At 37.5% G+C, this 25130-nt stretch overlaps 1 long non-coding RNA gene across 2 annotated transcripts in view; it reads right to left on the reverse strand.

The window, feature by feature from the left end:
- The window catches only part of LOC108300674, a 38015-nt gene that overhangs the window by 2952 nt on the left and 9933 nt on the right, over positions 1–25130 (reverse strand). The window contains exon 3 of one of the 2 annotated variants that reach the window (XR_001823543.2): positions 21856–24480. The exons of the other annotated variant lie outside the window; for it this stretch is intronic. This is a non-coding gene — a long non-coding RNA (uncharacterized LOC108300674). Of the gene's footprint in view, positions 1–21855; positions 24481–25130 lie in introns of those variants that run through there. 2 annotated transcript variants of the gene reach the window in all.

Raw genomic sequence — 25130 nt, forward strand, 5'->3', positions numbered from 1 at the left:
CAATTACTACAAACTGCATGGCTTAAAACAACAGAAATATATTCGCTCACATTTCTGGAGTCCAGAAGTCCGAAATCAAGGTATTGACAGGGTTGGTTCCTCCTGGAGTCTCTGGCAGAGGATTTGTTCTCCGTGTCTCTCAGCTTCTCATGGCTGCTGGCAGCCTTTGGCATTCCTTGGCTTGCAGGCTCGTCACTCCTGTCTCTGCCTCCATCTTTATATGGCCTCCTTAACTGTGTGCTTCTGTGTGCCTTCCCACTTTCTTTTCTCTTTCAAGGAATGTTGCTTTTGGACTTACGGTCCACCCTTATCCAGGATGATAGCCTCTCGAGATCACTAGCTTAACTGTATCTACAAAGACATTTTTCCAATTAAGGTCACATTCACAGATTCTGGGAGCCCCTTTCAGGAGGCTACAATGGGCCTCTAACAAAAGAGAATTGCAAATTGTAGTGGTGACTAGTTTCAAACTTTACTGCTATCCGTCCCAGTGAAGTTTTTCATATGTTTAATTACACCTTCCCTGCTGCTACCACTACCTATTTTTTTTCCTTGTAAGGTCATTTAGACATTTAACAAATACAGCACTATAATCTGAAGAATGAACTGTGTTGGCTAACATGCAAATACATCTATAAATATTTTAGGTTTAACTTTTTGAGTTGCAAAAGCAAACAAGATGACCAAATGATCTTAATTTGCTTAGTTCAGTGATGCCAGTGGTAGATAACTGCAGATAAGACAGATAAAACATCCTATTCCACTTACATCTTCCATGTACTGTTGAAAATTCATTTGTGCCTTTTTATTGCTTCACGGCTGGTATTATAACACCTGGAAGAGGAGTTTACTAGAGCGTTCTGATGTCTAGACACTACATAGGTATGTTCTTGTCTGTTTTGTTTTTGAATAAATAACAAAAAAGAGGAAGTGTGTTGGTTGTTTGGTGTTTTAACCAATATAAATTGCCTTCTTTTTCAGGGAAATGTTCCCTATTATATAAAGTCAATTTCCAGGTAATCAGCTATTTGCTGGGGTAACAAATTTACCCCATCCTGGAATTTCAAATAAAAAATCTATTGTAATGCCATTATATGGCTGGTTTTATGTTTACTAGCAGCTGTCTTCACATCTCTCCTATTGTAGAGTAAAACTATTAAACTGGTATTAAAAAAAAAATCCCATAACAACAACAACAAAAATACAAAGACCCTGGTTTACGAGAGGTGTTTTACTGGGAAAATACCAAGGGATGGATTCAATAAAAAACCAAAACCATGCCTTCTGCTCAGTATAATCTTACAGATGCCGTTCATCTTCCTGATCCACTGCTGAGGTGTTGCTTTACCTTACAGAGGGCATCCAAAAGGTTTAAACTTTGTGTTTTCTGTATTCTGGCAGTTTCACAAGGCAACTCCAAATGCATACTGTCTTTAGAAATAAAGTTTGAATTCAGGCAGAGCTCATCTTGAATCTATCCTACAGGCCTTGTATCTGATAATAATAATTGCATCTATTCCAGTCTTCCGGAATAATACGGTCAGTCAAAAAGGAAGGCGTGCCAAGCTCTTGCAATGTAAAATCTCTTAGAGTGCAACTAAAAAAGAAGATAGAGCTTTCATAGAGGGACAAAAATGCTATAAACATGTGATGGCTGATTTGTTTGGGGTAGAGTTAATTATTTCCTTGTTAATTCCTGATAGAATTTAGAAGCCTCTTAACAACTCACTTTTGGCTGTTTATGCATCTTTTTCTTTAAAGAGCCACCGACTATTAAGTTTTTTTAAAAAGTCCATACTTTTCTTGCAGGTAACAGTTTTAGTTGACTTTATAATTTTCTGTCCTTAAACTGACTTTATCCTTTTTAATGATGTTCATGCTCTTAATCAGGACTATACAAACAATCTATATTACAAATTTCATAAAGACATATGTGAACATTTAACAGGCTTTGGGAGACATTTGCAGTGTAGAATATCTAGCTGGATTTTCTTCCTTGGAGATTATTCTGTACTAGTAACAAGCAGAGAAAATATTTCCCACGCCTGTGAGTATTTAGGAGTTCCTTTGTGTGCCTAGATCTTTTTTCCCCATACAGGGGAAGTGGTGTGCACTGGGGGTAGGCAGAAGAAAAATGACAAGAAGCAAAAGCTTTGCTGCTGTGGGATCAAATTCCAAGCAGAATTCCTTCATACACTTCCATTTCTGTGAAAGCGCGATGTGGTGTTCGTTTTCACTGTATCTGCTGGCTTAATTGTTTCTGCCTGTTCATTTCATTCTTCAGTGAAAACATTAGCCTAAGGGACATTTGAAAATCAAAAGGTAGGCTTGAAGTTTAACAGGAAATGAACAGTGGTGTTGCTGCAATATTAAAGTAAAAGTTTAGAACCAATAAGAAATAGCCACAATTCTAAACTCAACACGTCTTTTCTCCTTTTTGTTGTTTCCTTTTGCTCTCCCAAATGTCAAGATTAAAGAAAAACATTCCATGGTTTCAACATGTTTACATAGCAAGGGTGTATAAAGAATGCTGTGAGGCATGCATTAAAGAACTTAGATACAGTAAAAATCAAGAGATTTTGTATTATTATGCAGGAATATATAAAACCCAGGACAGATTTCCTGGCAGCTATAATTATTTAATTCTTTTAGAATTATCCCTTTCCACCCCCAAACCACCTCTTGCCAGAATTGTTGAGATAATTAAGGAAGTGGTGGGAAGGTTAGAATCTGAACCATTTCAAAACCCAAACTGACCAGATAATTGTCCAACGCTGTTTCACTTACAATGCAGGACCATGACTTCTGTGTCTGCATGTGTGTGCTAAAGTGTGACCTCTGGTAGGGAAATTGTCTTCAGACAGAATAGAACTTGAACTTCAGAAGTCCATTGGTCCTCATTGTAGTTACCCATTTACATTCAATGTAGCATGGCTTAATTGCAACAAATATCAGTTATGCTAAACAATGGAATTCTAACAACTCAAGGTGAAGTGTTCTTGTCCATCTTTTCTCTGATCACTAAGACAAAAGATCAAACAGAGATATTTTAAAAGCCACTCTCAGAGGATCTCAACTTAAAATGCTGCCTATTTTACAACGCATTCTCCATCTTACCAAGGAAATCAAACAATTCAAGGGGAGCAAAGCAAAGAAATCCACAGAGCAAAGTTGTTTAAAATTGCCCACTGGATAAGACATTGTAAAAGTTGAATAATGAAGTGGAAAAAATATCAGACTTTAAAAAAAAAAAATAAACAAAAGCCTAGGTGTTTAAACATACAAAGTTATTATACCATTTATTTTTGGAAATAATTTGGGTTAATCCAAATGACCATGATGAAGAATAGTCGAATAATACGTAATTACCTTTTCCTGCCTTTGAAGAACAATGGATTTGGGATGAATTCAAATTTGTAAAAAGCAATCATGATTTTATATTCAATTATCTCACGGAAAGATCTCTGTAGTTTTGCATCAGTTTGCTGATGCTATACTTCATAGGCATTGCACACTTGGAGAAATAATTTAATCAAAAGTTATTAATGTATTCAATTATTCATTGATTATGTATGGCACTCATTAGTTTTAAGAATTGCAGGACAACAGAACTATTGATTAGAAAAAAACGTTTTTGAAAGGAAAACTGGCTTGCTTAGCTACCTTTGCAGTGGTCATTCTCCGTGGAGAATGTAATCATTTGGCTGTTTCTATTGCTGGAGTGGAAGCGGTGTTTGTAGTGGTGGGTGGGAGCATGACACTAGGTATAGGTCTGAAATGGGGAAGCAAGGCAAATGAACAAATTGCAAGTTAAATAGTTTAGGAGGGAGGGGATGTATTTTTACAGGTATCAGTTATTGTCCTTACAAGTAATAAATAATGCTAAATAAAACATGTAACTAAACGGGCATTAAAGACCTTTTACATACATAGAAGACAAGAAAAGCTTTTTTTCCTCCTATGCTGCAAACTGCAGGCATTTTCCTCTGCCTCTGTCAAGTGTAATTCTTTCTTGATGAATGACAAGGCAGGATAATAGGCTGTGGTCGCCATGGCAACCAGACAGCAGCACTGTGTGCCTAGCATTTTTTCATCTGAAAATGAAACCAGAAGCAAAGAAAAGCTGAAAATGTAACCAACAGATTAACTGATACAAAAAAAGAAAAGAAAGAAAGGAAGAAAAAAGGAACAAAAAGGCAAGTTAGATTACAAGCAATTAAAATTACAGTACCTAGTCTTTCCCTCTCTCTTTCTCTCTCACACACACTGACAAGCTATTTTTAAATACTATTTGATAAACATGAAGCAAACATGTTTTATCTTTATTTTTTAAAATGCTTCATTTGTTTTCGAGATCTAGGAAGAATTTTTTTAAAGGGGCATTTAAATTCATTAATCACTGAAATTTATGAAGCTTTATGTATTGTGTTTGTATTGGAATTTCTAAATTCCTTTTCTCTCTAGCGCCCATCCCTGAACTATCCAGGGACCAAGTGCTTAATGTACAACAGTTTTATCTGGAGGCAGGGTTGGTTGGGTTGGGTGAGGAAGGCAAGGTGACTTGGAGCTGAGAAATAAGAGCAGAATATTACATTAACACTCATGGATTCTATAGACTTCACCCACTATATTTACTAAGTAATCAGAGTTGCTTTTCTGTTCAACTAAAAGAAGGCTGCAATTTTCTGCTATATCCCCACTCCTAAGCATAAGAAGGTTCCTGAATCCTCATTCAACATATTGTATGTTCTGCCCATATAATTTCCTTTCATTTACTGATCCCAAAACTTGTATTGAAGCTTTCCTGTGAGATGTTCTCTGTCTCTCCTGAAGGCAAATAAAAGAAAACAGACATAAAGGCGTATTTTTCCGAGAGCTGCAGGCCTTTCACACCGCAGGTTTGGCAGAGGCAAAGAACACTGAGCTAGAGCTAGAAGTTAAGAGGACGGAAGTCCCGCGAGGGGTGTAGCTTTGCAACTGCAGGCTGACGAGCACAGAAGAGCAAACCAAACAGGACTCGGGATCAACATACTTGACTTTGAATCTTAGCTCCATCGTTTTGGTAATCATAGATATCATAATAGGTAATATGATCATGGGTGTCTGTTATAAACAAACCAGAGAGTTCTTAAACTCTCTGAGCGTCAGTAGTTTTCATCCTTAAAGCGGGCAAATCTTACCTACTTCGTGGGAATGAGAGGATGAGATCATCTGTTGAAAGTGTCTGGTATATAACAGGAGTCACTTTTTATTTCTTCTTCCTGGAATCAAAACACTCAGTTTTCTAATATGTGTAGTAGAAATGTCGGTATAGCATGTGTGTGTGTGTGTGTGTATGTGTGTGTGTGTGAGAGAGAGAGAGAGAGAGAGAGAATGCATACATAACCACCTGTTTCAGAATGATATGAATCAAATAAGTTACTCTATAAGAACTGATTCAAAGGTACAATGTGCTCATGGAAATGGAAGATGGTGTCATCAAGAGATGTTGACAAACTTCTTTTCCAGGAAAATCCTAAAGAAAGGTGTCTGATTCCATCCTGCCCTGAGGCAGAGAAAAAGATTGACCAGCTAAGCCAGGGCTCCTATTGCAGGAACTTTCTCTTTATGACCAGAAGACTGAAATGTGAAAGAGGCCAACAGAGCAAATTCCGGGAAGGTGGTGGGCACACAGGGGCGTCTGAGCAGGCCAGGGCTGCCGCGGGTCCAGAGAGCCTCGGCACAGAGCAAGCACTCCCGTCTTCCCTCTAACGTGCCCAGTGTCTGCGCTGGCCACCCACGGCAAGGCCTCATAAATCCTTCCTTTGTCCCCATTTCCCCAACACACACAAATGCAAAGTGAACAGTTGGATCAAAGCTTTTAATGTGCTTTGTACTGTTTTATTTGAAGAGATCAGGTCTGATATTTGAGAGGAAGAGTCCATCTGGCTGGGCTGAGCTAAAGGAGCCTCAGACAAATTGTAAACAAGACCGGGGCACAAGCTCCTCTCAGAGCGCACAGCCTGCCACTGCCATTGCCAAAGTACTATCCCATGCTAGCCAGGTTTTCCCAACCATTTCTGCAAAAGGAGCTGAGTTACCAAAATGGGCCCTCTTACAAGTTTCCCTAAACTTTTCTAGCACATATCTTGTAAATTACCACTATCTAAACTTCTGAAGGCCTAACACAGCATCTATATTTTTAAATTTTCTAATAGTAGATATCACAGTGTTTTACATACTGCTAAGACCCTCAGTTGTTCTAATAAACTCCCTTAGTAGAGTGAGAATATGAAGATTGAAGATTGGAGGGAAGGGAATAATTACTTTATTAAATGTGATGTACATTTCTAAAAAAAATAAAGCTTACATTGTTTATTACCTTTGGAATACAAAGAAGGAACATGTTAGTTGCATTTCTTCCATCTCAGCCATTTATCACACTTGATATCACCATTTATGTAGTTATCTGTTCTTGCTGGATTGTGAGCTCTTTATACAGGGAGCCATGCCTAGCTTGCTTACTTGACACATCCCCAGGACCTAACAGAGTATTTGGCTCATGGCAGGCACTTAATGAATATTTGTCAATCAAATGACTGAACTTTGAAGTCAGACACACCTATATTTGTACTATCATTCCACAACTCCCTAGTCGTGACCATGAGCACCTTTATTTCTCTGAGCCTGATTTCTTCTCTGTAAAATAAGATGATGATTCTTCACATAATTGTTGTAATTTCTAAATAAGACACATAATATTTGAAAATGCTTAGTGCCTGGCACATAACATAGTAGATAGATATACAATCGCTCTTAGTTTTGCTTTTAAAAATTTAATCTGCTTTGGTGAATTTTTAGTGAGTTGCTTGCCATTCCAAAAGATCTTCCCTGATAGTCTTTGGAAACTCATATAATGCTGGAAGAGGAGTTTTAGGTTTATAAAAGGCTCATCCCCCAGAAAGTGTGTATGTCACCTCAAAAGTATGTATGTGACATGTCACCATGTCTTATGCAAGCATAGAAGAGCAAATGTCATCTGTAACTAACTAGAACAGGGAAGGCTTGAACTTGACTGGAAAGACCATGATGGAAAGTGAATGTAGACCCCTGGGGTTGCAGGGGGTGAACATAAATGCACAGCAGTAGATCCATTAATTGAGGGATGACCACCTATGTTGGAGTATCTGGAGAACAAATCACAGATAGCAAAATGGGTCTGAGGCACAGGACAAGTGGGATGCATACAACATCAGTTGAAATCCAAGCTAGAACTAACATTCAGGCACATTTATTAAGCACCTACTGCATATGGGAAAATGAATAGGTGCATTCACATATGTGTATCCCTAAACTTAGGAGGCAGTTGCGCAGCAGTAAAGCACATATTCAAAAGTCAAATGCCAGGGTTTCTGTCCAGTTTCTTCTACTTAATAGTATGACTGGTACATTACTTAAATGCTCATGTCACAATTTCCTCACCTGGAAAAGGGGATAACAATAGTACCTATCTCACAAAATTTTTGTGATCATTAAGTGATTCAATACACATAAAAAACTTACATCAGGATCTGCATATAGAAAGGAGTCAAAAAATTTTAATTGTTGTGTGTTGATGTATACTCATTCATTTTTTTAATTTTTATTACAGCTAACAGAGATTGTCAATTTATGACAGAAAAGAGTGCTAGACCTGGGATCAGAAGATTGGGTTTGAATATCAGTTCTGCCAATTATAAGCCTCAGTTTCCTCATCTGAAAATAGAAGGAAGAAGACCTGGCTTGAAAGATGTGCTAAGAGTTGTCTTTTTATTTAAAGAGACCAAGATCAAGTGTGTCACTTGAGAACACGCAAATGATAAGCAGAGTTTTAAACTGCAGGTAATGAGTATCAGGGATACTTAGTAGATGATTTCAGGCCAGAGCAGCAGAGGTTAGAGTCCCTGCCCTTGGACACTAAGGAATAGGGAATCAAACATCAGAGATGGGAGTCTTTGACATTAGGACAACAGCCAGTTTAACCCTGAGATACAGTGGTGTTAAATTACTTTTCCAAACTCACAATTCAGATGAGGTCACCATTCTCAAAGGCCTCCAATGAACCCACCCTGGCCTAAGAATAAAAATCTAAGTTCTTGTCACCAACATTCAATTTTTTCCAGGACCTGCTTTCAGTCTTCAGTTTCTGCACCATCTCCCTTTTGAGATCACTAAGATATTGACTGTTTCATATACGTGCACGTGGCATTCTACAGACACAGATACAAGCTTTTGATCTCCCTCTTGTTTCCATCTAGAGCACTGTTTCTTCCCACCTCCACCTGTCCAAGGTTCCCATGCCCATCAAGTCTCAGCTAAAGGCTGCCGCCTCTGTAAATCTTTCTCCAGTCCTCCAAGCTCTATGTGCTTTCTAGCTCTCTTGGGTACTGAACAGTTTCTATTTCGTATTAGAATCATGTATGTTTCTGTGTCTGCCTGTTACCCTCTAAACAATTACAAGTTTCTTCAACGGGTAGAGTTTTTAGCTGTTTCACCCTTGTTTGCTTGAAAAGAGGTTTAAACAGCAATCATGAAATATATATATTTTTTGTTATTTGTTTGATGGCTGTATGGAACACATGAATGAATTAGTGAGTAAAGGAAAGAGCAAATCTATAACTCCCTCATCTATCATCAGATGTGGTTTTTTAATTAAAAACAAGGCTAATCATAGATGTTAGTATTAGTAATAATAATAAGAAGAAATTATCTTCATTTTTTCTTATTACGAGCCAGGCTTGAACTCAGAGATGGAGATGCAGTGGTGAGTAAACCATACACAGCTCCCCTCTTTGGAGAAAACTCCTACGGGAGGAGCATGCATTTATCAAATCATTGTTGAAATATATAATTACAAACCATGAATGGTATAAAGAAAAACATAACAGCAAGTTATGAGAACACAAACAAAGGGACAGGATCTAATTGGGGGAGGTCAAAGAAGGCTTTCTTGAGGAGTCGATATTTCTATTCAGATTTGAAATGATGATAGCAGTTGCTTATGGGCAGAGCAGTGACTTGACTGCAGGTGAGTGAATAGAATGGCCGTTAAAGGCATTTTACCCTGCAATCAGATGTTTCTGGGATTGTGAAAGTGGGAAGTGGTCTAGCATCTGTGCTAATAATGTTCAGTGTGTGTGGAAAACAAAGTAGGCAGACAAGAAGGATGGTCCGGAGAAGAACATGATAAAGGAGGACAGAGATAAGGCCAGGGGGAGGGGAGGAAATAGCTCAATGAATAAATAATAAACCTGAAGAAGTAGAGAAATAAACACAAGGCAAGATGGAGAAAATAGTGAGTATACCACCAACATCAGTCCTGAGTAGCTTAAATAAAACCCGTAAACCTTTAGCTGAGAAATATATCTTTGTTTGCAGTTAAACTGCACTTAGAATTTAAGAAAAGAATTTTGGCTATAAGGAAATTGTAAGCTGGTTAAGGAAATTCTAACTTGGTCTTCCATTGAGGTAAAGGTTAGATGGAATGAAATGCCATGGATTGGGATTAGCCTCTGCATCTTTTGCTGGGGCTGGATATCTGTTTGTAAACATAGGTAAAGTTGAACTTAGGAAAAAGGAATAGGATGGCTGAAGGTTGCACTGGAGAAGAAGAAGGCAGGTGGAGTTGTATAGATGACCTCTAAGCTCCATTCCAGTGATTAAAATCGTGAGCATTGAAAAAGCAAAAGGAGAAGGTGCATCCATAACTCTGAGACACTGTATTAATGATGTTATTGCCACGTGAACCTTTTAGGATACAGATTGGTATTCTTGGGCTCTAAGGGACCTCAGGTACAATCCTCAAAAGCAGCATATTTTCTGGTCCTCCTGTGTGGGTGGAATGAATGTCTCTAGCTCTCCTGGCAGAACAATGATGGAGACACAGGGGCAAGAATGTGTTTCTGGGCACTTCAGTGGATTTGGACTTGAAGGCAAGTGAAGGAAACAGAAGGTTACAGAGTGTCCGGGTTACTGCAGCAAAGTAGGAAGTAGAACTGAGGGAACAACGGATACGCTTTGTCTGCTTAATAGTGTTCCCAAGTTGTGTTGAGAAATACGAGTAAAAGTGATTTAGCCTGGGTTCCTCCCTTCACTCCTGTAAGTCTGCCATGGTGTCCAAAAATAAAAAGAAAATAATCATTGGAGAATCCTTCTCCGAGCAGTTTAATCTTGTCAGTCTTCTAGGTTCTTCATTAAAACCCTAATACCCATGGGAGGACTCCAGCTTATTCGATAATACATCAGAGAAACGTTACTCTATCAGGGACTCTCCAGCAGGTATAGAGAGCTGAGCTCAAGGCCCTAAAGGGAAGGAGACACAGGACAGAGCTAAGGGTTAGGCAGAGCACTACCACATGGGAGAATGCTGGAGAAAATTCTGTCCAACTTCACAAGTGAGGCTCAGCCAGGGCCTCCACTGTATAAAGAGCGTCTGTTGGCTCCCAGTAAATAGCCCCTGGCCCAACACAAAGTCACTGTATGTGCAAACATCTTATTTACAGAGCAGTCACTTGCACCAATTATACAATAAAAATGTGCACATATTTGGGGCACTTGCTCTTTAGTATTCATGAGACTTCACATGGTCAGACATTTAGCCAGATGCAAGAAAAAGTGATTATAAACTACATACAAAGTAAATCGCATGAGAGGCTTCCTCGCTGCAAGCATGATTGCCTCATCCCATGCGTTTGTGAATGGGCATTACTGACTGGCATTCAGACCGTAAGCAAATTGGCCAATGAGAACTCAGCAATGCTCTGATTGAAAGCTGGCACACACACGCAAGAAGTGTCGATATGCAGAACCTGATAGCAAAATTTTAAAAATTCTCTAGAGCAGAACATATAAACTGAAGAATCAGGTAAAAAGATGAATTCATGATTATTGGCTAATAATAAGCTATAATTATTGCAAAACATCTTGGACAATGCAGGATGGTGAGTAGGGCTGAAAATGGAAACAAATCAAAAAGCTAAAACTAAATGACTCAGGAAGAAGGTAACTTATTTTTTATATGACTTTCTTTTAGGATTCAAAAGCTACTTCTAAAATTTTTCTCAGCATCGATTTTAAGGTTATTGCATTTCTGGAGTCAACCTGGTTGTACAGTCAATGAACTTGATACCTCACTGTAGAACCTCTTTTCTCTTAAAGGTCTAAAAAAGGCTCCAGTGTCCCACCATGCGGGCGCGAAGAGGGAGGGTTCTCAAACTCCTCATTTAATCTCAATTAAGAGATTCGGAGGGGAATGTGCCTTTGCAAAGAAGATACTGAAAACCTAAAATGAAGAAGATAATCTTCTTACGTAGTTTGATTCTATAATCAGCTGGCTTGGGCTTTGCGTTCAAGATGTTGTAAATTCAATCCTTATATAGATCAGTTAATTTCTACTCAAGACACTTGGTCCTCACTGTGTACCATGATCTCAGATAGTCCAGCCTAAGTCCAGCTGGCCACCCACCAAATGCCATTGTTTAAAGAGAACAGGGCCATTATTTAAGGAAAGTGTGGGTGGCTCCCTGTGTGTCTTTAACATATGTCTTCACCTAAATGTGGATGAGTTAAAGCTTGATATATAAAGGAAAGAACATATTATTACTTAACTAAATGGACTATCTAGGGGATAGAAGCATAAGTCAAAGAATGTGAATGTTTCCTCCATTGCTAGTGAGTCCCCTGCAAATATGTTTTTAGTGTATTTGGTATAATAATCCTTAAGAATCGATGGAATGGGATCACAGGTAACTCAACCTTTTTGAGAATCAGAAAGCCGTTTCTCTTTGACTTTGGAATACAATGTTCACCACTCCTACACAGGCCTATCTTCTCCATTATGTTCAACTTAACTTAAACCTGTATTTACATGTCCACTGGAAGGCATTGGACACAATCCTTTATGCAGTCTCTCTCAAATTTTCATCTTTTACTTTCCTCTAGATATTTCCTCTACTCTCTTCATCTTCCTACCGCTCCCTCCCCAGACTTGAATCAGGCAGAAATTCACACCATTAATTTTCCAGAGACTAAACGTTACTAAGGATCAGCATTTCTTTACATGTCTGTTTCCCCTAATGAGGTGAGCGCTTTGACAACAAGGATTATGTATTATTCATCTTTGTATTCCCAGGGCATAGTAGGTCCTAAATTAATGTTTATTGAATGAATTAAGTAAAAAAATTGTAACAACTCATTAAAATAGTTTGCCAGTCAATTCTATAATTTTTTAAACTGTTAGTTTAGCATAAAGCATTACATTGCTCTGGGCAAGCAGGTAAGTGGCTATTTACAAGGCAGATTTATATTTAATTGGATATAATGTATTCTAATGATTTGAATTGATTTGGTTAGTCTAATTTGGATGAAAGACACTCAGTCCATTGGTGTTATTTATTTCCTTGGTGGTAATAAATGAGATTCCTTCTAATACCTTGCTGATGGCAATTTGTGTGTCAGTGGAACAGTGGGAGCCTTTCACTTTTGCAATAATGGTTTAGGGGCAAACAATAGGACCCTTAAAAACCTATCTAATCCAGCTTTATGGCCTTATAAGCTGTCAAACTCTTCATTTTTTTTTTGTCATGACAGGAAGACAAAACAGGATGTAAGAAAAGCAGAAAGGGGACCATGGGGCTTAGGGAGCTAAAGGACTTGAGATCATGTAAATAATAAAATTGGTAGGTGGAGAAGCTGCTTTCCCTCTAATCTCATTTTTGTAAGTGGAAATATGTACATAAGATCAAGTAAATGATAAATGTAGAAATCCCTAATTATCTGGAGAATAGCAAGATTGGAAAGAATGTAACAATGTCATAATCAACTTATAGAGGCAGAAGGCTATTTTACTACAAGAGATAAAATTTTGGGACACACTGCACCCACATTAATATGCTTAGCAAACTGAAAGCCAAAGGTAGGATCACAGTGTAAAGACACTACCTGTGGTCATAAAAATAAAAGTCTAGAAGCCAGGCATGGTGGCTCACACCTATAATCCCAGCACTTTGGGTGGCCGAGGTAGGGGGATCACTTGAGGTTAGAAATTCGAGACCAGCCTGGCCAACATGGTGAAATTTCATCTCTACTAAAAATACAAAAATTAGCCACGTGTGGCGACTCGTGCCTGTAATTCCAGCTACTTGGCAGGCTGAGGCAGGAGAATTGCTTGAATCCTGGGGGCAGAGGTTGCAGTGAGCCAAGATCGCGCCATTACACTCCAACCTGGGTGACAGAATGAGACTCTGTCTCGGTAAAAAATAATAATAAATTAATTAATTAAAATAAGATAAAATAAAGGTCTAAGTAAAAGACTTTGAGTTTTTCATTGTATTTGAAGAGAGTTCTTTAAATCAGGCACAGCCGACAACAATTTGGACTCAAAATCAAGCGAATTTTACTTTTAAACAGTGTATTATTAGGTCGAAGCAGTTTACCTTGTTTCAATGAACTAAACTGGACTTTGGATTTTAAAATTTACAAAAATTCTCCAAAAATTTAGCCTTGTGAACTAGGAGTCAGGAAAGCAGAGTTCAAGTGTTGTCCTGAAGGTTTTCATGCTACCTGCTCAATATTGCTACCCCAAATATTTCCTTTACCAAAATGAGATAACTTCAGATGAATAGTAGGTAGACAAACTAAATAATAGATTTTAAAAAGTGTTGCTCTAACTCTTTGGGAGAAATATATCGTTAAAATATAATGAGTTTGTATTTTTATTACATCAGAATTACCTACAGTCCTGTATCTAGTTCTGGCCATCCAGCTAAGGATAGATTTGGAAACAGTTGAAAGAAAGCTACCCTGATGTTAAGAGTTCTGGAAATAGATGGTATTTAAAAAAAAAAAAAAAGTTAAAAGAACCAGGATTATTTATCCTATGGAAGAAATGGTTGAGGAAGGATGAAGTCCTGGTTTAGAATTAGACCAATGACTCTCAAAGTGTCGTCCCAGGACCTACAACAGCAGCAACTCCTGGAAACTCGTCAGAAATGCAAATCCCAGACCTCTATCCCATACCTACAGGATCAGTAATTCTGGAGGAGATCTAGCAATCTGTGATTTACCAGTTCTCCAGGGTGATTCTAATACACAGCCTAGTTGAAGAACCACTTAGTGAATAGGAGGGGTGGCCTTGAGGAGAATGGTGAAAGTGGGTAGTGCTACTCACTGAAATAGAGAAGAAGGGTTGGGACAGGCTTTTAGTATTAAATCTTTTCCCCCGTCAAAGAAACCAGATAGCAAAAGAGGAAAGTATGCAAGTAACTCAGGGGGAAAGCATAGAAACCGTCTAGAAAGGGCTCCTTTCTTTCCTTTTCTTCAAGGAGAGAACAGAATCCATATGACTTCCTACATGAAGCTGTAGATGTAATTTTAACATTGGTTTAAGCAAATGAAGTCTTAAGGGAACAATAGTAGCATCAGAAGTAAAGCCAAATATGTACACCAAATTCAAATAGTAATGGCTCTTAAATAATCCATAATTGGCCAGGAGTGGTGGCTCACACTTGTAGTCTCAGCACTTCGGGAGGCCGAGTAGAGCAGATCACAAGGTCAGGTGTTCGAGACCAGTCTGGTCAAAATGGTGAAACCCTGTCTCTACTAAAGATACAAAAAATTAGCCGGACATGGTGGTACATGCCTGTAATCTCAGCTATTCAGGAGGCTGAGGCAGAAGAATCACTTGAACCCAGGAGGGAGAGGTTGCAGTGTGCAGAAATTGTATTATTGCACTCCAGCCTGGGTAACAGGGCGAGACTCTGTCTCAAAAAAAAAATGACAATAATCCATAATTAGTGGAAAGAACCATGACCTCTCAGAAAATCAGTGAAAAAAAGAAAGATGAAATACCAATGAGAAAAGGAAAAGAGAAAAAGGGAAGAGGGAAGGGCAAAAGCAAATGGAGTACAGAGAAAGAATTGCCAACTCTCAGCACAGGAGTGAGGGCAGGAATGAAAAAGGTGCTTTCAATGATCAAATACACACCACCATCCAACAGCATAGTACGTTGGAGCCTTGCTGAAGATTCTGTCTTCTGCAGCCAGATTGTGGAACTGCTTTTTCATGAATTTCAACTCATTTCATGAATTCTAATTGAAATTCCTATTAGTTTCTTTAGCCGCTTTGGTAGAGAACCCCCTTGAATAGATGCCAGATCATACCCACCTTATATAGAGGATTGTTACTACAGTGAGAAACCAAAAATATATATTTTTAAACCACATTTGCTTTTACTTTATTTTGTGGGATAGGTAAGTTTTGAAGATATATAGACATCTTAATATCCATACATACTATAGGCAAAAGATTTCCTAGTCTGTTTACCCTAAATCTCCTCTTTCAAGGAAGGATATTTATCAACCCAATAAGATAGCAGGAAAAAGAAAAATCCAGTTATTTAAACATCAGTGCATGCACTATGATAATCTCAATTATTCACATACAGAATGTTGCCGTTTTTAATTACCTAAAGCAAAACGTTGATCTGGGAACAAATTTCCCTGGATATCCATCATTTATCTAGATAGCTTCTTCCTAGCATCAGTAGTTATTAAAACAAAACAAAGCATGTAAATATGCTAAAACAAACAAAACCAACCATGCCAGACTAACTTCACTTCTTTCTTTGGAAGTTATTAGACTGATAGTTTTGGAGAATGACATTTAGAATCCTAACTTCAGTATGTGACTTCACTAAGCTTCTTTTGACCTCTTTTGGGTAAGTATGAGTCAAACATTTGAATAAAATGATTCTGAAAAAAAAATCTAATTTATCAGATATCTTACTTAGGATAAAAAGATATTGGGAGATGGAATGATGAGCTGAATTTTAGGATGAGGGAAATAGTGTTTGACAGTAGAATGTATAGAAAAGACTTAAGTGTTTTAATAGATAGTAAGATAAGATAAATCAATGCTGATAGATGGTTGCTAAAAAGATTAATATGAGTTTTATTTCCAGAAATCCAGTACTTAGGGAAAAAGTTTTAAAGGTGATCATCACACATTTCTTCCCCTTTGTCAGTCCACATCTAGAAAAACACATTCAATTCAGGGCAGTACATTTAACAAGGCAACCAAACCAATTGGAGTGTGGAGACTCACAAGAATGACAAAAGTATGTGAAATAATGGCATGGGAGGAGTGCGTGAAAGTACTAAGTGTGTGCAGCCCAGAGAAAAATGACTCTGGAAGGAACATGATTTCTTCTTTTAAATATCTGTACAACTGACATATAGAAGAGAGATTAGACTTACACTATATCTCCTAAGGGTAAAAAAGGAACAATGAAAGAGGCCCTTGTGATTCAATACAAAGAAAAAGTATTCAAATGATCTGAGTTGTCCAAAGATGGAACTGCTGATCAGGAATGTGGTCCATGATAAGCTAACATAGAAAATTCAAGCAAAAGATGGGAATTGTACTAGACGGCCTTTGTGACTTCTGCATCAGTGAAAGTCTATGAACCTGGAATTAAAAAGGGAATTTGGCGGAAGAAAGGATCTAAAGCATATTCTGAAAACCATACTCATTTTCTATAACATCTGCACCCTGCTCGTCTCTGTTAACCTGGGTATTTAAAAGCCAGGGGTTTGTAATCTAAAGACCTTCTCAAACACTATACCATATTTACTTTCAAAATCTTTGTAAAGTAAGAACAAGCTAACTACTATGTTTCTCTTCTTACCAAAGAGCTAACTCTACTACAGAAATTGTAAAGGAAATAATTATCAATAGAGTTAGATCTAGAACATAGGACCTTTGATTCATGAAAATGAACTTTGAACGTGTCTCTTGACATGCACTGGCTAACATTCCTCCCCAAATTCTCCCTAATGTTGATTGCTTAGTTTATTAATTCAAGTTCGTTGAATAAGCCATATTCCCCAGTTACTATAGTAGTTTATGAGAGCAAGTGTTGATGGTACTCTAAGTGCATGGGGAAGTTGCAGAAGTCCTTTCCTAGAGGCCTTCAAGGTGTTGCGATTATTCTGCCATTGGCTTGTTCCTACTTTTCCACTGAACCTACCAGCTATCACACCATGAGCAGAGTAAGAGAAAACTCTGGGAATCAAGAAATTCTGCCAACATCACTTGTGCATTACAATGCTACTGGACTTTTAATTTTCTGCCTCCCACTACTGGTAAGCTATGATATAGTCTCCTCAACATAATACCTAACTCTGGATATTGTAATAATCGTGGTGCACTGCTCACAATCCCTGCTGCAAGCATTTAAAGTGCTCTAAGCACCAGCAAAAAAATAAACAAATTTTTTTTTCATGGTTCCTTTTAGTCCTTGAGTATATCACAAGTTTAACGCTAATCAGATTTACCTGATGTCAGGAAATAACCTGGGATTTTTGGCAGTCATTATCTTAAAGGGTAATAATTAAAAGGTTGAGAGGAAAAACCTAAAATGGGACTTATCTGATGGGTTAACTTAAGTGACTTAGATAATTACATACAAAGGATATAACCAGAGCCAATGTCTCATGTGATTTTTACTAAGAGAGACTAGTCTTAATAATGTCATCTTTGGACAACCCTCCTCTCTAAGCATGTACCTGCTGCTTAGGGATCCCCAACATGCTGAGGCTCATTCCATCATCGTTACAGCTCTAAACCCATTGCAAAAATTCACTGGGCTCTTATAAGCCAGGATAAGAAATTTCTCAAAGTCTTGAAAAACTTGGTGGCTGTTATGTGCATGGACTAAGTTATGCATATATGCATAATAACTACACACACATACATACACACACACACACATATTTTAGGACTGGTTTGCCTGAAGTCTTGACATCATGGAATGTCAAATGTCACATGTCTTTCAAATATGATTATCTGAGTCTTCTAAATGGAGAGACAGTAAACTGGCAGAGAAATAGACATAAGATAATAATGTAACATTCCACATTGTTGTTATCTATATATAGTGTTGTCCTTGAGGTCAGCAGATGCCAGAATTCCTGGATCAATTAAATAGAGCACACTTGGCCCACAGCTTCCTTTGTGAAAGCTGAATATACTAACAGATTTTTCAAAATATCTATTTTTCATTTTTAAGAGTATTCCTATTTCAAATGTAGGAGCCTAAAAATACACATAAACCAAATGTTGATTCATTGTAGGAGTTGCATGTTATGATTCCCTTATTGCATCTGGTAACTGCATGTGGTTAGCTACACTTGGTACGACTGGATACAGCTTGACATATTCTGGGATTTATTAAAATGTAAATGACAAAGCAGAAAAGAATGTTCAGACAATTGGATTACTCCATTGACTGAATGTTCCAATACTGTATCTATTTTTGTCAAAGCAATGGTGGCTCCCGCTGTGGAATGCTGAATGGAATATTCCATTGCAGTGCATGGGGAGAACTTGCATAAAGGAAATTGAAACCTAATCATTTAATTTTTAATTCACCTCTCCAAAAACAACACATTGCCAACATGTTTAAAAGAAATTATGATAATTTTGGTACATAATCATTGGAAGATCATCATTTTCAGCAATTTATTCAGTGTCTATTATTGGTTCTGTAACTTCATTCATGAAAACAATGATACATTTGCTTGTTTTTGCTCTTGGCCTTGGCTTGTTTCAGTTATGAGCATTATGTGATGAGCATGAATACATGTGATATGGCCGTGAATATGCACAATCCAGGAGAAACTTTTCCTGATGGGAACTGTTCTTATTTATTCCAGAGAACAGAAGGCTGGGAAGTAGTTGTCTTTAAGGACATGAAGGGATTGAGTTTAAAAGAATGGAGGCTGGCTGTTCTTTCTCTCCACAGGGAACAAGAGAAAATGGGATTAAACTACAGCGTGAGGGATTTGGAAAAGAAATAAGAATTTCCCAACTGTGTAGAATCTCAAACACTGAAATGCATTTTGAAGGAAGTATGTGGACGTTAGTTTTCTTCTGATGCCTTTAAAATATGGAATGGCACATTTTCACTATGTGATTTTATATGGATAGAGTAGAGTAGATTTGATGACAGAGTTCCGGGATTCTCTTGATCTATGAGTAGAATCTAAAAGTGGTGCATGGTGGTAACTGCGAGAAGTAACTATTTTTTATAGTGGTTATTTTTTAATGTCAACTTTTTTCATGGGAACAGACTGTCAATTTATCTGTACTGTGAAATATGAAATGGAATAGAATGTCGTATAATAAGTTGGGTGGGGACAGAAAATGTGGGAGCACAATGCACTTTTTAAAATTTTGTCTTCCCACTACCATTTCTGCTACTAATTCAAGTTGAAAGGCAAAATATCCTTCTAGTGGAGTTTAATATATATAGATAGATAGATTTTTGAATTTGATATGCTTATGATTCCTGGGGAAGTGGGCCTCCTCTGTATCCTGTTTATGGATATATACATATATATATATATATATATATATATATATATGTTTTTAATGAGTTGCATTTTCACATTTGATTAGCAGAATTATTTGAGTATATGGGATTCAACTTGGTCCAAATTCAATTTTGCTGTTAAAAACTATGACCACAGTGCCTATTGGTTGTCTCATCACTTGAAGGTAATTATATTTTCCACTTCCCTGAGATAGTTTAGTGTGACAAGGAAGAGTGTTTTGTTAAAAGCAGAAACCTGGGGTCAGGTCTTATCTCAGTCATGACCTGGCTATTTGACCTGGACAACTCAGTGACTGTTAAGTACCAGTTTATATTCTGAGGAATAAATAAAAATGTGTTAGACAGATGGTTTTAGTTCTAATATGCTATGAACTTTTAATACCGAAAACTCTGGATTTTCTGAGCTCAGTCTAAGATTATGTTCCCATAATCAATAGTTCTCAGCTTTAGCTGCACATTCCAGTCTCCAGGAGAGCTTTAGAAAATTCCAATTCCCAGGCCACACTCACACAAATTAAATCAGAATCTTTTGAGAGACTCAGGTATTTTCAAAACTCCCCAGGTAGTTACAATGTACAGCCGAGGTTTAAAACTTCTGCTTTTGGATAGAGCGAGGAACTGAAATAATTATATTAATGTTATCTACTGTGAGTGCGAGAATTGTGTCCATCTTGTCCCTTCCTGTATCCTCAAAATTGAACAAAATGCCCAGCACATAGCAGGTGCTCAGTAAATAGTTAATATTTTTAGTAAACTTTGGCCAATTCCTAAAAGATATAGGGTGTATCAAATCAGCTACCTACTTGAATCACTTTTATGTTCATTCATTCACTTAATAAGAGCTCAGTTTTCTTTCTTTCTTTCTTTTTTTTTTTTTTTTTTATTTTGTCTGTGTAAACATCAAAGGAAAGTGAAATAATAGACAATCTTTTGCTGCAATACAATTCACCTATCCTTGGGATGAAATTTTTAAAAAATCACCTACCACATTCTCTAGAGAAGGGGCCCTTTGGAATCTAAAGACATATTTCCTACATGATTCTACACATTTAGGTAAAAATAAATAAACTGTCTCAAGTGTCCAGTCGTAATATTTATTCAGCAGACATTTATGAAGTACTTTTGATGCCAAACTTTGTGCTAGCCTATTGTAGACTTTCCTGATCAGGATTTTATGCTGGAATTGAACCCTAATGCTCCTTCCTTTGCATATAACATTGTATTTTTATACATCATTCTTGGCAGAATTGAGAAAATATCATTCAAATCATATTTTTGTTCTCTGTGGTTCACATGACAAACTCCAGTTAAGAAAGGGCTGCAAGTCCAGAGGATACAACAGCAAGCAAAACATAGCATTTATGTTCTCGAGCAGCACTGTCCAGTGGAACTTTCTCAGTGATAGACATGTTCTGTATGATAGACATGTTCTGTATCTGTTCTGTTCAACAGAGTGGCCACCAGTAGCTTGTGGCTACTGAGAACTTGAGATGTGAGCAATGCAACTGAGGAACTAAATTTTAAATTTTACTTAATTAATTTAAATTGAAATCGTCACATATGGTGAGTGGCTACCTTGTTGAATGGTGCAGCTCTAGAATCTCATATTTGAATATGAGCACAACACTGGGTGATAAGTACTAACAAGAGGTAAGCACAGAACGACATGAAAGCCCCTAGGTAGGGAAGCTAGTCTTAGCGGTGGTAGAGGCTGGGGTGAAAACTTTCCAGAGAAAATAACTTCTAGGATGGAATGTGAAGGATGAGTGATGGAGTCTGGAAGGTGTAGTGGAGAAAGTACTAGACAGAAGCTGAAATGTGTGAGAAAGCCCAGAAGATACAGGGAACATTAAGAAAAGGCAGGTGTATGGCGGGAGCCTAGAATCACAGAGGGGCTGAGGAGTTGATGAGTCCAGAGAGGACTGTTGGAGCCAGGATGAGGACAGGAAGAGCTCTAGGTATCATGGTATCTCAGGGGCAATGGGAAGCCAGTGAAGAGTTTGAAGCCATGGAATAATACAATCACATTTGTGGTTTAGAGAGAATTCCCTGGCTGCCCCTTGGCAGTGTGAAGAAAATTGGAGGCATGGTAAGGAAGTCCAGGAAAGAAATTAGGGTTGTTCTTTACTGCAGTAGCATAGATGGAGAGATGTAGACATATTTAAATAACAGAAAGAAGAAAAAAAATCAGAAGATTACGTGAGTAATTGACCATTGCTGGTGGAACTGGAAGAGACAAGGATCAGACCTTGGTTTCTGACTTGGTAGATGACAGTACCTTTTATTTAAAGGTAACGTGGGATCCTTTAGAAGTTGTCTCTACATTTAAATTTTCCTATCACATTAGATGACTTGCTCCTTGTGGATCCTGAAACTACCTTTGATATACACCAGTGAAAACAAACAACTTATAAGAGCATGCTTTTTCAATAAATCAACACAAGTTCACAGTTGATGCAACATTGCTTTTATTGGGGGTTAGAAACACATGACAAAGTCACATAAAATGTCAACAAAGTCACACTTTGTGCTTGGCTGCTCTTTAAAAAAAAAAAAAAACTCTGTTTATTTATGAACTCACTTAATGAGAACTGTGTGAGATGTGGCCAACAGTTATCATGTTGAAAACAGGACGGCCAGAGCCATGAGGAGATCTAAGCCTGACAATGCGAGCTAGCTAAGTGGAAATTTACCATAGTCAAATATCAGATACTTCCACACATTTAGATGTTTATCCGTAAGTGGACCCAGCTTACCTGACTCCTTTGAGACAGAATTGTGTCTTAAACCTCTGTTATTCAGCTGACCACATTATTAATCATTACTAAATGCCAGCCACATGCAAAAGGGATGGAAAAGAAGAATGAGATTTGCTCAGTTCTAGCTTTTTATGGCTGAAGTATTTTTGAGTCAGTTACATGGATACATGAAAATTAGAATAGGAAATGACTGAATATTTTTAAAAATATAAGTACTATGGAAACAGTCATGTATAAACATTCGTGCAGAAGCACTTACAAACATATACTGTGCATAAAGTTGGTTAAGAAGATGCTCGTTAGGTATGATTTATGTATGTGAACTAAGAATTCAAAATAACTTAAAAATACCATTGAAGACATTATACACATAAGACTTTGGACATTACGCATTCTTTAGGGGATGAACCATTAGCAACTTCTGGACTTCACTGCTAGCTATTTTTTACATTGAGGTAGGAAACCAAAGAAGTATAGAACAGAAACAATCTGCTAGGCACTATCTGGTTGCTACCTAGATAGGCTGTTTCCAATGATAAAATTCAGGTGCACACTGCACATTGAATTCAGGAAGGGCAGACTAGTGCAAGAGCTACTGACAGTGAAATGGAGGGCCTGGTTCCTGGTCCTTACCCCACACCCCAAAGTGCAATCTTCTGTAAGTCACTCCTAATTTATGGGCTATAGATTTATCTCTTCTATTTAAAAGGGCATTGCAACAGGTGACTTAAACCTCTCCCTTTTTTATTCTCAAGGATTTGGGATTTCATGTAGATAAAAGTGAACAATCTCATCAAAGTCTTGCAAAAAAAAAGTCTGAAACGCTGATGAGCTTTATTCCCCCATTTTTTTTTCCATTTCTATCATGAAAATACATTCTATCACTCTAGATTAATTTTAACCAGAAGGCTGAAAAGTTTGAGGTGACTGTTAAATGAAATAGCTATTTGTTTACCATGGAAAAATATCAAGGAATACAAAAAGGAATAGTAATTGTGACACTGATTACAATATTGCAACCTAGCACTTTAGATCATGAGCTTTGCAGTTGCAATCCTGAATGTAAGCCCTGTATATGGCACTTTGGCAAGTTACTTAAACCTCAGTTTTCTTGCCTGTAAAATGGGAATAATACCTATTTTGCACAGTTGTCATAAGGCTTCAGTGAGTTAATATGTGAAATGCCTAACAGAACTCAATAAATACCAATTATTATTAGGTTAATGGAAAAATCATAGTTCTCCATACTGTCACCAATCACCCTCACTTACTTTAATTGAAGGGAAATATGATAATAATTCTGGGTAATACCTGGGGTGAGAGACAGGAGGTGAGTGTGCAAACCCTTTATTTGATACAGAGAGCTGCTGAATGCTTGGGGTTAAGTCGACAAGATGTGTGTGTTCATTTTCTCCTCCAATTACATTCACCTGAAGAACTCCATTTTCTCCTTCTTTTCCATTTATCTAAATCTTCGATATCATTCAAGGTTCATCTCATATTTTCCTCTTTTAGAACTTTCTTCCCTAAAAAAGCCAGTTTTGCCAACTTTATGGCAAACTCCCCTGAACTCATCTTTTGCTTGGTTTTGTTTTTGATTTTATCCTCTACCAAGCCTATCTATTACTTATCTTTTCAAAAGTTTCTATAACTTTTTATAATTAGATTTAAGCTCTTTAGAAGCAGTGATTTTATCTCATAGAATCTACCTTTCTTGATTAAAAAAAAATAGTTGATTGGTTAGTGTCGAGTGGAGCAATGTGATAGTATGATTATTTTTACCCTTTGAATAGCCTCTGACTACTTTATTTTAAAAGTTCTTTTTATTCTGTAGGCCACTCTTAAGATCCAACCCTCTGGGTGACTAAAAATCATTCTCCTTGTAGGATTAATTTTGTTTCTTAAAATATTAACACATTTGTGCAATTTGGGATTTTAAAACAAGTACATTAATAAGCATATCCGTATTAGGAAAAAAATGAATGTCACATGAATTTAAGTACAAACAGAGGAATACACATGAGGAAGGGAAGGTTCTTGGCTCATGAAAATCTAGATGTCATTATTGAGTTTTTCTGTTTCTTGAAAAGATTGCCTCTTGTTCTGAGAGTCCTAGTGGCTGAAGCTGCACAATTTGGGGGTGCTGCTTAGCAGAGGAGGTGTCTTCAGGTGATCGCTTTCTTTGTTTCAACTTCATAGTTGGCTTGAGGGTCCATCAATATAGCAGTCTCTGCAGTCTTTGTCTTTGTACTGGGGAGACATTCCTGAGGAGGGGGCCTATAGGACCAGCTGAAAGGAACATCAACACAACTAAAAAAATAACAGAACATGTCACAGAAAGTTATCACATTGACTCTTTAATAAAAATAAATAAATGTAATGATACTTTGGGGACTGTACTAGGTCTAACTACAGATGAAATGCTGCATCACTAGAAAAGTGCCATTGTTTTACATTGCTCTCCTCCCTAAAGAATCAGTCAGCAATGACATTGCCTGAGTGTGTGTGAGATACCACTCTAAGCTCTTTCTGGGAGAAAATGCTATGTAAGAAAAGCTTCAGGTTTACCCAACAGGGAACTTACTGAAATAGGACACATAGGGAAAAAACAAAAGAACACAAGACATTGAGGACACATTCAAATGAATCCCAGGAGTAAAAGCAAAATAAGATAGCTGTGGGTACATAACTGCTTAGCAATGCAGGGCTGAGTGAAGTCACTAGAATTGTTAGGTATCGTCAGTTCCTTGTATTTGTCTTTGTATTCCCAGTGCCTGCTACTGAATATGATATGGAAAGAAAGAAAAAAAGAAAGAGAGGAAGGAAGGGAGGGAGGGGAAAGAAAGAAAGAGAAAGAGAGGAAGGAAGGAAGGAAGGAAGGAAGGAAGGAAGGAAGGAAGGAAGGAGAAAGAAAGAAAGAGAAAAAAGGAAAAGGAAGAAAAAAAGAAAAGAAAGATTTA

Source organism: Cebus imitator, unplaced genomic scaffold (assembly GCF_001604975.1).
Source record: "Cebus imitator isolate Cc_AM_T3 unplaced genomic scaffold, Cebus_imitator-1.0 Scaffold28, whole genome shotgun sequence".
Taxonomy (NCBI): domain Eukaryota; kingdom Metazoa; phylum Chordata; class Mammalia; order Primates; family Cebidae; genus Cebus; species Cebus imitator.